The sequence below is a fragment of the Astatotilapia calliptera genome, chromosome 15 (genome assembly GCF_964374335.1).
Source record: "Astatotilapia calliptera chromosome 15, fAstCal68.1, whole genome shotgun sequence".
In the NCBI taxonomy this organism is placed as follows: Eukaryota; Metazoa; Chordata; class Actinopteri; order Cichliformes; family Cichlidae; genus Astatotilapia; species Astatotilapia calliptera.
This window is the reverse complement of record NC_137436.1, coordinates 37,157,179-37,169,793: the sequence shown is the minus strand read 5'-3', so window position 1 is coordinate 37,169,793 and position 12,615 is coordinate 37,157,179. Positions and strand designations below refer to the sequence as shown.

General features: G+C 38.4%; 1 long non-coding RNA gene across 1 annotated transcript; it reads left to right on the top strand.

Moving 5' to 3' along the window:
- Positions 1-3,222: 3,222 nt before the first annotated feature.
- On the top strand, positions 3,223-11,489 carry LOC145420586 (uncharacterized). Its single transcript, XR_013901910.1, has 2 exons — positions 3,223-3,379; positions 10,964-11,489. It is a non-coding gene; the product is annotated as an uncharacterized LOC145420586 (long non-coding RNA).
- The last annotated feature ends 1,126 nt before the right edge of the window (positions 11,490-12,615 follow it).

Here is a 12,615-nt window from a genome sequence, read left to right as displayed (position 1 = left end):
ACACGGCTAATCTCTACATCGAGGTGGCATGCCTTTCGTCTATAAATCATCGCCTCTAACCAAAATCTCATACTGTGCAGTGGGTCTTAAACTGTTTTAATGGCTCTTGAGGGATGCAGATCATTACATCTATTTATGTACTTAATGTTTACTACTATTTTTTTTATCACCTGCTTGGAGATGCTTATAGAAAAACAAGAAAAACATGTTTTGAGTTGCTACAATTCTGCAGACGTGTGCACATTGCAAATGCACATTGCAAAGTCAAATTTCAGCCATATTTTGGAAATGACCCATACATGACTTGTTGTCATACAATGACAAAATCAGGCTCACCCCCCCCCCCCCCCCCCCCCCCCCCCCCACCTATTTAAGTACATCTTCCAGCAGAGCAGTTGTTCAGGAGCAGGGATATGAAGGAACTCGTGCCTCTGTGCAAGACCAAGCAACTCTGCTGATTTACTCTACAGCTTGACTTTCCAGAGCATGGGTGGAAAATGAGGCCTTTATCATGAAAAGAAGACCACACAAGAGCTGCATAGGTATTAAACTTTCCCACTAAAAGTTTATTGAGTTATTTTGGTCACAGAATTGCAATATCCAGCCCGTAATGCAAAAGAAAAAGAGGAAAAAAAAGAATCCAGCTTAGTAGTTTCTCACATTAAAACCAGGTCCAGTTCCCAAATTGGATGGATCCCTGCAGCAACGTGCTGGGCAGGTAAATGCTAGCAGGGAATCCTCAGGATGTTTCATGGTGTGAGGGGGTTTTCCCATTATTCAGGAATATAGAAGCACAACCACTGCAAACCTGTATATCTGTGTTTGGCCTGATGTGTTTCTCTTGGTTTCCCGAGATGTAATCGGCCACTAATTTGTCCCAGATAACCTCTTAAGCCCCAACGCCCCCTGATACGGGGGCAAAAGGCAGGAGATCAGTTAGGCTTAGGGCTTAAGAGGTTAACAACTTATAACCAAGTTGTTTTCAACATAATATCCTCTTCTATCTTCACTCTTGATCAGTTCTAGATTCTTCTGGTGAGTTACTAGGATCCTGAAGAGGTTGAAAAGTGAGTGGTAACCGTATGTATCTATCTCCAGACATGAACACTGTGAACAAATTTAAGAATGGTGTGGATTTATGCTCAGTTAAGAGGTAGCTAATGTGACATAGCATTTGGACATCACACATGACAGTCGTGATAATACACCACTATAATTAGAAAGGGAACGTTGATAATAAAACCAGTGACGTCACATATCACTTAAGGGGATGTCATAAGGACGTTGGTGTAATCTCCTTAACAAAATGGAAATCCTTGTGCATCTTTAGCTTGCTGGCTTCTTATTCTACTGCCTGTAGTAAGACAGGAAAATAAAATCAAATGGGATAAGGCAGTAATTCCAATGAGTTGTTTTTTTTGTTTTTAGTTGTTCTTTTGAAAAAAAAAAGGGCACTTGCCCAAGATTATAGCAGCATTGTGAAAGCTCGCATTTTTAAAGCAAGTAATTTTAATGCAGTGTATATACTGAATAAAGTTCTCATAGTCCAAAGTATCATTATAAAATTTCACAACTATGTGTACTTCTGATGCCTATAATTGTTCACTTTCCCAGGGTAGTAATGGAAAAGCCTTTGTTCTTTGGCAATCTAGGTGGAAAGCTGGACAGATGTTGACTTCGCTAACATAGAGGCCCCAGGTTAATGAAAGCACGATTTTATGGGGGTGGTGAAAAACCAACTGTATAGAAAAGAGGAGGTGATCAGAGTATTGTGATTCAGGCGATTTATTATATCATGGTTTATCTTAAAATTGAGCTAATATGTTACGCAGTTATCCATCATACTGACACTGTGGCATGATTGTTGCAGACTGTTGTGGATTTGAGATTCCTGTAAGATATCTTTGCACAGTTGAGGGATTGTGGGAGAGAGACTGATGCAATTAACTCATTGTTAGCATACAAGCCATTAAGAAAATGAAAGCATATAGAGCTTTATAAAAACTCATAAAACCGCTGTTGCAATGGAGGGGGCAGGGGGGTTCCTTGGATTTCAGCCCAGAGGCTTGTGAAAACATTTTAAGCCAACTAAAAGTAGCTACGGTTTGGGCCAAAGTAGAGTTTTATATTCATCTTGAGGATAAAATATCCAACAACATAAGCGTTACACAAGTTGGTAAATTATGCTGCAGTTCTGATCTTATTTTCGGTTTGCTGGGCTCTGTATGAAGGTCTTATTCTTATTGATTATTCATAAATATGATTGTGACGTAGCTAATTCCTACTTGCACACCTAGTAGTTGTAGTTTTATGTGATAATGTCAACCTAGCAAGAACAAAACCAATGAGAAGGACCTGACCAGCCAAGTGTGTCATATTAGAGGCCAGTGGACATTGTGGAGCTGTTCTTCAGCACCAGTACTACAAGAAACAAAAATTCTTTAGCCTCTGTGTTGCTTTGACATCACCTTGAGTAAAGACAGTTGGTAATATTCAATTATTTTATGGCAAGATTTCCCATATTCTATACACACAAACTTGACTCTGTTAGTATAGATTTTTTTAATGACTAATCACTCCTTCTCTTTCTTACAATATCTTCTTATGCTGACGTCACTTTTACCTTCAAGTCTTTTTCTTTGTTTGCTTAAACAACCAACTTTTAAATTGAATTACAACCTTTGACATTGGGTTAAAGTCACAGAGCCCCTTCCATCGATTAAGCTATTGTTTGCCCTAGTTTCCTTGTGCATTTTTATCACGACTTCCTCAAAAATGAGTCAGCTGCTTTTGAAAAAGGCAGATCAAAAGCTCTGCTGTCTAAGCATAAGAGAATGGCCTTGACGCCTACATTAACCTCTGCATCTCCACCCACCCTTCCTGAAACCCACACCCTTCATCATCATAATATTTTTTTTTTTGGGTGGACAGCAGAATTTAAAAGGATCTTCCTGTCTCTTAACATAAACTAACTTACAGTATTTACCAACTGTAAATACTGTAAGTTAGCTGCCAGGGTTACCAGGGTTATACGGACACTGGCTGAATTAGGACAGTAGTTCCTTAATTCAAATCCCCCAAAACTAAGTTTAATTTATTTATTTTACCCAAAATATTTTTCCCACAAACATATAGAAATATTTTACCCTTCTTTAAAATGTTGAAATATGTTTTTAGTTTTAAACTAAAACTAATGTTTTTCCATTTTATTCTCATTAACAGCCAGTTGAGGAGGTTTGGGCATCTGAACGTGACCCCTCATGGACCTGTGGCAAGTGTTCTGTATAGGTGGAGGCCCAAGGGCAGGCCCACGGCATGCTGACGAGATGAAGAGATGTTATGAGCTGGACATGAGAGAGAGAGGGAGGTTTCAACTCAGGTAAACAGCAGAAATTGGATGGATCACGTAAGCTCACGTAAGCTCAACTTTGATAGTTTGAGTATGTATCACAAATGATGAAGTTTCACAAAATACTGCTCAGCAAATAGAAATTACAATGTGAAACTTCAAGGCTGAGTAACAGTAATATTTCAGAGGTGGGATGACTTTTTTAAAAATCTTAACAAGGTACTCGGCTGGGTTGTAAAAGCCTGGTTCTTTAAGCCCTCTGTTTGAACTGTTCTGTTTACAGCTAACTCGATACAAGGTCCCAGCAGTAGCCACCACCTGAACTGAGATCAGACATCTCAATTAAGTAATGCGGGTTTTCATTTTTTCCAGTCTGGCCAAAGGGAAGTGATTCCTTCAACCAACCCCTTTGAAATCTACTTCAATCTTTCAGGCTGGGGGTCTTGAGGGAATAAGGTTTAATCTTTTCATATAAGTGCCTCTCACTGAGCACAAAACTCTCTTTAAAGTATGAGTTGGCAGCATGACCCCTGAAGATCAAGCTGTTGCTGTGGTCAAAATAGTGACATCATCAATTTAAAATTGTTTAAATGGATTTTGGGAGGACCTGAATAAGGAAAAAAAAACAAAAAACTCAAGGTTGATTCGCTTTGGTTTTCAATTACCGTGACCTTTTCCAAACTGACGTCTTTGAAGATGAATCAACAATGCAGTATATTTTGGAACAACTTCCACCCAGAATATAATTCATTTAATGTGCTGTTTTGTTACTTTTGCTCTCATCTTGTGCGGCCTAAAAGGACAAACATTAATCTTAGAAAAAAAAGAAGAAAAAGAGGATAGTGTTCAAGCATGTCTTTCATGGCTACAGGGTGGGACTGAAACTAATGACTAATGAACTTCATTAAAATGATAAACCAAAAAATCCAATTTATTATAACAAGTATTTAAAATTTAGCCACAGACAGCTATAGAAAAAAGAAAACACTATCTGCACTGCAAAGCTTCAATGCAAAAAAGATATTTAGGAAAATATGGCGGTTTGGGTTAAATTACTCAGGCTTTACAACATTAACCTTGCAGGTTGAAAAATCATGATCACTCAGTCCGTTTAAATTTGATGAACCTTCACAAGCTTTCATATGTCACAAGTTGGGAGTCAGACTGCTTCACTTTTGCCATAAACCCAGTGAATCATGATACTGACGCTAAAGAACACCTCGAGCATGTGTGAGAAACCAGCAGCTATGATAACACAACAATATATGCAAAATGAAAAAAGGCTGAATCATCTGGTAGGCATCTCTAGTCTACCTTTTTCCAGAATGTAGCTGTCACAGTACTGTGTGGATTGTAATGTGGAGGTGGAGGACCCAAATGCAGAATGCTGCAGGGAGAACACGGAATGAAAAATGTAAAAACAAAAAGCCGCTATCGTGCTCTGTGATACAAACAAACCCAGAATCCAGTGAATTAGGTGATACCAGAAAATGCAAGGGTGCAGGAGCAGGGCAGCACATGCCAATGGTTGCACAACATATGCCATTACAAAGGACACAGGGAGTACTGGACTATGCATAAACACAGAAGGCTTATTAGCAATAAGGCACAGCTGGGGGAATGAGATACATGTGCAGACAATCAGGACAGAGACATGAAGCAAAACTCAAAACAAGAGCCTAGAGAAAGCATCCGTCAAATGAAAATAGGGGGGGGGGGGGGAGCAAAATACACATAGTTAAGCATAGATACAAGAAAACTTACACTTAATATGAAGACTGAAATAAGGGTGCATCAGACGACAAAGGTGTAAAAAGGAGAGAAAACAGAACAGATCAGGACACACTGAGAGGACTGCAGAATAACTAAGAGAGGATCCAGGATCACCTGATACAGCCTAAATTAAATGCTTTATCAAAAAGGAAAGTTTTAAGCCTAATCTTAAAGTAGAGGACATGTCTGTCTCCAGAATCCAAACTGGGAGCTGGTTCCACTGAAGAGAGACCTGAAAGCTGCAGACTCTGCCTCCCATTCTACTAATAAATACTGTAGGAACCAAAAGTAAATCAGCAGTCTGAGACTAAAGAACATCTGCAACATTTTGGATCAACCGAAGGCTTGGAGGGAGTCATATAACTATGAATTAAAGTAGTCCAGCCTAGAAGTAATAAATGCACAAAGTAGTTTTTCAGCATCACTTTGATGTTTCAAATTTAAAGATATTGTGTGATGAAGGAAAAAAATGTCCATCCCGGTTTTCCCTCCAAGGCACGAGCGATAAGCAGAGTTCTGTCCTTTCCTTCTAAGATTCCTAATTATTTAAAGTAACACTCAGGTATGCCATTCAGCGTGTTAGTACGAGCTCGGGAGCAGCTTGGGAGAACAAGAAAACAGAGACTGCTTTAGGTTGCCTTCCCAATCGACTCAAAGGTTTATTAAGTATACAACAGCTTATATAGAGGAAAAAAAGGTTCGTGTGTCAGCTTTCCCAGTTCAAACCGGTACAGACCAAATAAGGAAACGTCTTCCTGCCTTGTGAGCAAAGAAGTATCCTGTGTGTAGTTTATCAGTTCAGCTACAATTTATGATCATCCCAGCAAAATACACTCCTAGACATAGAATACAGAGTTCTTTCATTAGTGAATTCTGAAACAAACCACCTGGCCTTTAACGAGCCTTTTTCTAAGAGATAAAGAAAAAGGGAGGATGGGAGTAAGGAAGTGGTCTCGTCTCTGTGGTATTTTCGACCTTGGGGTACCAGCCTGTGAGTCTTACACATTAATTCTTGGGTCACAGAGAAAGAGAAAAACAACTATTAAATGGGCCTTATTGAGTAACTCTTTTCTGTATAATATCACAATAAAACAATATCCTGTAAATGCTACCATGGTATCAAAATATCACAACAGTGTGATATGTATACTGAAACACAAATCATGATCAAAAATGGCTCAAAGACTCCTCACAGTATTACTGGACGCCAAGGTAATGCCATCCAGAGTAAGCATTTGGTTAGTTTCCATATTACTAGGATTTTTAAGGCAGAGTACAATAACCTCAGTTTTATCAGAATTTAGAAGCAGGATGTTAGAGGTAATCCAGGTCTTTTATCTTTGAGACATTTCATTGGCGAGTGTTACAATGTAAGCAGAATTGGTCCTAGCACTGAACCCTGTGGAACTCCACAATTAACCTTAGAATGTGATGCGGACTCCATTTAATTGAACAAATTGGAGTCTGTTAGATAGATATGATTTGAACAGTACCTTTATTAGCTACAGCATGCTCTAAACACTGTAATAAAATATGGTCAACAATGTCAAAAGCTGCACTGAGGGCTAGCAGGACACGCATAGCGATGAGTCTACTGTCAGAGCCACAAGAAGATCATTTGTAACCTTCACTAAAGCTGTTTCTGTACTGTGATGATCTCTGAAACCTGACTGAAACTCTTCAAATAAACCTTTACAGATGATTAGTTAACTGTTTTAATCTTTCAAGAATGTTTGAGATTGGCCTGTAATTAGCTATGATATCTGGGTCAAGCAATGGCTTTTTAAGTAGTGATTTAACTACAAGACATAAGGACATATTCTAAGGAAAAGCATAATAAGAGTCAAACCTATATGCACTAGTGCAAGATATATCTAAAATAAATAAATAAATAAAAGAGCAACTTGTGAATTGTGCATGGACAGCAGTACGAATGACAGTACAGTGGGGCAAAAAAGTATTTAGTCAGCTACCGATTGTGCAAGTTCCCCCACTTAAAATGATGACAGAGGTCAGTAATTTGCACCAGAGGTACACTTCAACTGTGAGAGACAGAATGTGAAAAAAAAATCCATGAATTCACATGGTAGGATTTGTAAAGAATTTATTCGTAAATTAGGGTGGAAAATAAGTATTTGGTCACCTCAAACAAGGAAAATCTCTGGCTCTCTCTGTCCCCCACTCGTTACCTGTATGAATGGCACGTGTTTGAACTCATCATCTGTATAAAAGACACCTGTCCACAGCCTCAAGCAGTCAGACTCCAAACTCCGCCATGGCCAAGACCAAAGAGCTTTCGAAGGACACCAGGAAAAGTATTGTAGACCTGCACCAGACTGCACCAGACTGAGCAAAGATCCCAGAACCACACGGGGGGACCTGGTGAATGACCTGCAGACCTTGGCAGAAAAACAGCCCCATAGCATGATGTTTCCACCCCCATGCTTCACAGTAGGTATGGTGTTCTTGGGATGCAACTCAGTATTCTTCTTCCTCCAAACACGACGAGTTGAGTTTATACCAAAAAGTTCTACTTTGGTTTCATCTGACCACATGACATTCTCCCAATCCTCTGCTGTATCATCCATGTGCTCTCTGGCAAACTTCAGATGGGCCTGGACATGCACTGGCTTCAGCAGCGGAACACATCTGGCACTGTGGGATTTGATTCCCTGCCGTTGTAGTGTGTTACTGATGGTGACCTTTGTTACTTTGGTCCCAGCTCTCTGCAGGTCATTCACCAGGTCCCCCCGTGTGGTTCTGGGATCTTTGCTCAGTCTGGTGCAGTCTGGTGCAGGTCTACAATACTTTTCCTGGTGTCCTTCGAAAGCTCTTTGGTCTTGGCCATGGCGGAGTTTGGAGTCTGACTGTTTGAGGCTGTGGACAGGTGTCTTTTATACAGATGATGAGTTCAAACAGGTGCCATTCATACAGGTAACAAGTGGGGGACAGAGAGAGCCAGAGATTTTCCTTGTTTGAGGTGACCAAATACTTATTTTCCACCCTAATTTACGAATAAATTCTTTACAAATCCTACCATGTGAATTCATGGATATTTTTTTCACATTCTGTCTCTCACAGTTGAAGTGTACCTCTGGTGCAAATTACTGACCTCTGTCATCATTTTAAGTGGGGGAACTTGCACAATCGGTGGCTGACTAAATACTTTTTTGCCCCACTGTATGTGGTATGACAGTGATTATATGAGTTGTGTGTGTGTGAATTATATGTATTCATTCAATTTAGTTCATCATATGTAGAGCACTTATTGAACCTGGATTGCCAAAGCGCTGGAGTTGACATGTGTTAAAGCTGGTGTACAGCCTGGACAGATATCTACTTTGTTACAGGACTCTTCCAGAGAGACAGCTGTATATGGTGTCTCTGTAGGTTCTCACTCATCCAGGTCATGAGAGTCAAAGGAGCTTGGAAAGAAAGCAACTGGACTTGGCTGTGTATTTATTTTATTTTTTTTAATATATAGCACACTGCAATGAAACAAAGTAATTATATAAAAGTCAGACAAATACATGGATACTGCTGGGAAACCCTTGTTAATGCACAGTAGCAGATTTTCCTGCAATCCTGAGGGAGAGTGGATTTCAACAACTTCATGAGCATCAGGAACTATTGCAACAACAATTCTACCCGAGTCATGCCCGTCGTGCTTTTGTACCAAATGGAAGCAATTCTGTCGTAGTCTGTTCTACATTAATGAACAACATCATAAGACACACAGGTTAACACAGAACACCAAGTAAGTTAAAAAAACAAAAACGAAACTTGTATAGAAAAAAACTACAAAAACAAAGTTTTAAACATCTGCTATGTGGCATGTCAGTTTTGGCAGTATCTCAGAGATCCACCACAATGTCAGGAAAATGGTGCAAGCAAACATTGTCACAGTTTGACATACACGCTATGTCTCACACACAGACACACACACACACATACAAGCACAAGAAAAACAACGGCTATCCATTACCCCAGTCCTATTATTCTGTCTTCCCTCCTGCTTTTCCCCCAATTTCTCACGCTTTTTTTGTTCTCCGCCATAGTTTCCAATTTTATGGTGACGGGAGCAGAATGGAGAATTACTTCACTTCATACTGTTAATGACATTACCAGAGCAGCAGCTGCCACACATAACACATAGAACCCCAGCAACTGAAAATGTAAATGTTGCTGATAAAATCGTGTTGGGGAAATATTTAAAATAACAAACCTCACAAAGTCAAAGAGATTGTTATTGAATGAAGAGTCTTTGGCAACATCACGATGATGATAGGGGAAGATCTTCTTGTTGGGAGCACTTTTCAGCTGTTCTAGCAGCCCTAGATCACAGCAACTATAGGATGGATTACTATGCCAATTAGTGCAGACATGCTATAATCATGTAACTACCAAATGTAATATCTGAAATGCTTACTTTTTATTATTCATAGTCCTGTATGTACGTAATTTATGTGTTCTATTATGTGTGTAGCGATGTTTATAACTGGGAAGGATTCAGATACTAGACTAAATGGTAACATTGTTATTACCTGAGCCTCACAGAGCCACCAAAGCCGAGGTGGGAGAAGAGAAGCACACAAGTTGGAGGCTCAGCTATTTGTGTGTGTGTGTGTGTGTGTGTGTGTGTGTGTGTGTGTGTGTGTGTGTGTGTGTGTGTGTGTGTGTGTGTGTGTGTGTGTGTGTGTGTGTGTGCTAAAAATAGATTTCTGTGAACCATATCTGTTTATGGAATAATGTCTGCTGCCGGTCTGATGATTTCATCAGCATGGGCAAACAAAATACTACGTTGGTAAAGCTATTCGACCAGTTTATTTAAATAAACTAATTTATTTTACATTTAATTTATCATGCTATATTAATATATTGTTATATTAATTCAACCCCATTTCCCTCCAAAATTGTAATGCTGTGTAAAATATGTATTTGTATACATAATTTGTATAAATCTGTATTTTATTCACAAGAGAATATAAAAAATGTGTCAACTATTTAAACAAAAAAATGTATTGTTTTAATAAAAAATATTAGCTTATTTTGAACAATTAAGAAAGAATATATATACAATATATAGAAAACACAGTACAGGTAAATACTGCCCATGGAGTGAGCTGCCTTGGTGGAGGTTTGTGATCTCTGAATGATTCTTGTTTTAAAATTGCTAAATTTGCTAAAATTGCTTCCCGTGGGCTATCAGAACTCTTAATGCAAACTAAGTGTGTAAAGACTTCCCCAACACATCCACCCTGACACTGCTGTTGATCATCTATGTGCAATATCTCAGTCTTTCCATGTTCTGTGCAATATTTTTGGCTCATGTGCAATTATTTTGGTCCCAGTCTGTTTCAATGTTTCCTACACATACACCATGTATATAGTTCCACTCACATATCTATACATATACACTGCTTTTTATTTTATTCTATTTATTTAATTATTTATTTATTTCCGCCTTCGTTGTATATTGGTTTCTTTTCTTCTTACTTTAGCACCTTTGTGGTCCAGCTACCCAATTTCGCTGTGCAAGAAACTGCACAATGACAATAAAAAGCTCTCTAAGTCTCTAAGTCTATACAAATACAAAATGTATTATTCTTAATATATTAGTTTTCTTCCTCATCTGCTTACATCATCATTATTATTAGTGTTAATAATATCCATCTATACACATCTCAGACACAAACACACTAAACCTGAATTCTCAAACTACTTTTTGAGCATTTTAAGTAATGTAAACTTAACTGTCATCTTAAGTTCATCTAACATTTTCTTCCATTTGAGTTTGTTCAACACGTTATTTTTGATTAACTTCAGTTAATTCTGTTCTAGGATGCCCTCTGGACCTAGTGGAGGTGGTGAGTGACAGGAGAACGGCGGCTAAGCTGTCATCCCTGATGGACAACATCTCCCACCCCATGCAGCAGACTGTGACAGCACTGAGCAGCTCCTTCAGTGGGAGACTGCGGCACCCACGGTGTGGGACGGAGAGATTTCGCAGGTCTTTCCTCCCCACTGCTGTCAGACTCCATAATAAAGACTTTAACTGATCAAGCACACACATCCATACATATGCAATAATACTAAGTGCAATAATCCTTTCTGTCATCGTTGTATTTTTACTCAGTTGTATATAGTATTTGTATTTGTATTCTATTTTTATCTTATTGTATATTTATTTTATTTTATTCTACTGTATATAGTATTTTATTTTATTCTATTCTGTACAGTTGTGTACTGTATTTATTCTTATTGTATTCTAATTTTTGCCTCATAACTTTTGCACTGTCCACTTCCTGCTGTGACAAAACAAATTTCCCACGTGTGGGACTAATAAAGGTTATCTTATCTTATCTTATTTTGGATATTAAGTAACTGCTCTTTTATACGGCAGACATCTTTAGGTTTTGATTCCTGGGGTCAGTTTGATCCCAAACAAAAAAGATATGTCTTTAGTCTGTTATAACAGCTGGAAAGACAATGGAAAAGGTCTTTTTTCAGTTGCTCACGGGTTCTTGCATTTGGACAAATTTAACAACTTATTTTTGTTTTTTTGATTTTTTCTTTGTTTGTTTGTTTTGTTTGCTTTTATTTCTTTTCAAACATTACGTAAACATTTTAAACATTTAAAAAAACTATTTGACTTACAAGTGATGAATTTACTGCAATGAATTTCTTGGGTCATTTAAAAAAAATCTGCATTAACTGCAAGCTTTAAAAACAGTCAAATGACCTCTTAATTTAGATGTTTATGTAGTTATTTATTTTTTAAGTTTATTTTCTACTAATCCGGTTGTTCAGTTTGACGTCACTAGCCGTGTCTGGACCTAAACTCCGCTGCAGGTCCATATATCAAACGATCACTATGGCATTACTGAGAGTTGAAAATCTGTCTAAAGTCTTTCATCTTTAATAAAATGATCAGCGTTCTGCAGGCATCCATGAAAACAGAATTTATGACATTTAACGGAGTTAGAAGTTAGCAGGGAGTTAGCTCACTAGCTTCTATCTAAATACAATATAGCATGTCCTGACTGCGGGGTTTTGGAAACAAATTAAAACGTACAGCTCTGTTATCACTTCCAGCATAAATGAAGACAGAAAACTAAAAAGCAGTGACGTTTGTAGGGTTACTGAAGTTGGGCTAGCTGGTATATAATGATGTGCTACGTGACCGCTAGCGACACAGCTATGTTAGCATAATATAAACAAGCTAACTTTTTTTCCACTCGATAAAAGTTAACGTGAGTGTTCTCGGTGGTCAGGAACAAATGTAATCGCATGGCAGAATGCTGTAAAAGGACCAAACTTCAGCCAGGAGAACAACTGAGATAATCCATCCATAATACGAGGTTAGTCATTCATACACTGCTGCATGGGCTGGGCTGTAGTTGCATCCTAAGGTTTTAAAAACTGAGTTTAAATAAATGATTAGCGGTAATAAAAGCCAAGGGAGATCAACAGTGATCACTGACTGTTTTAGG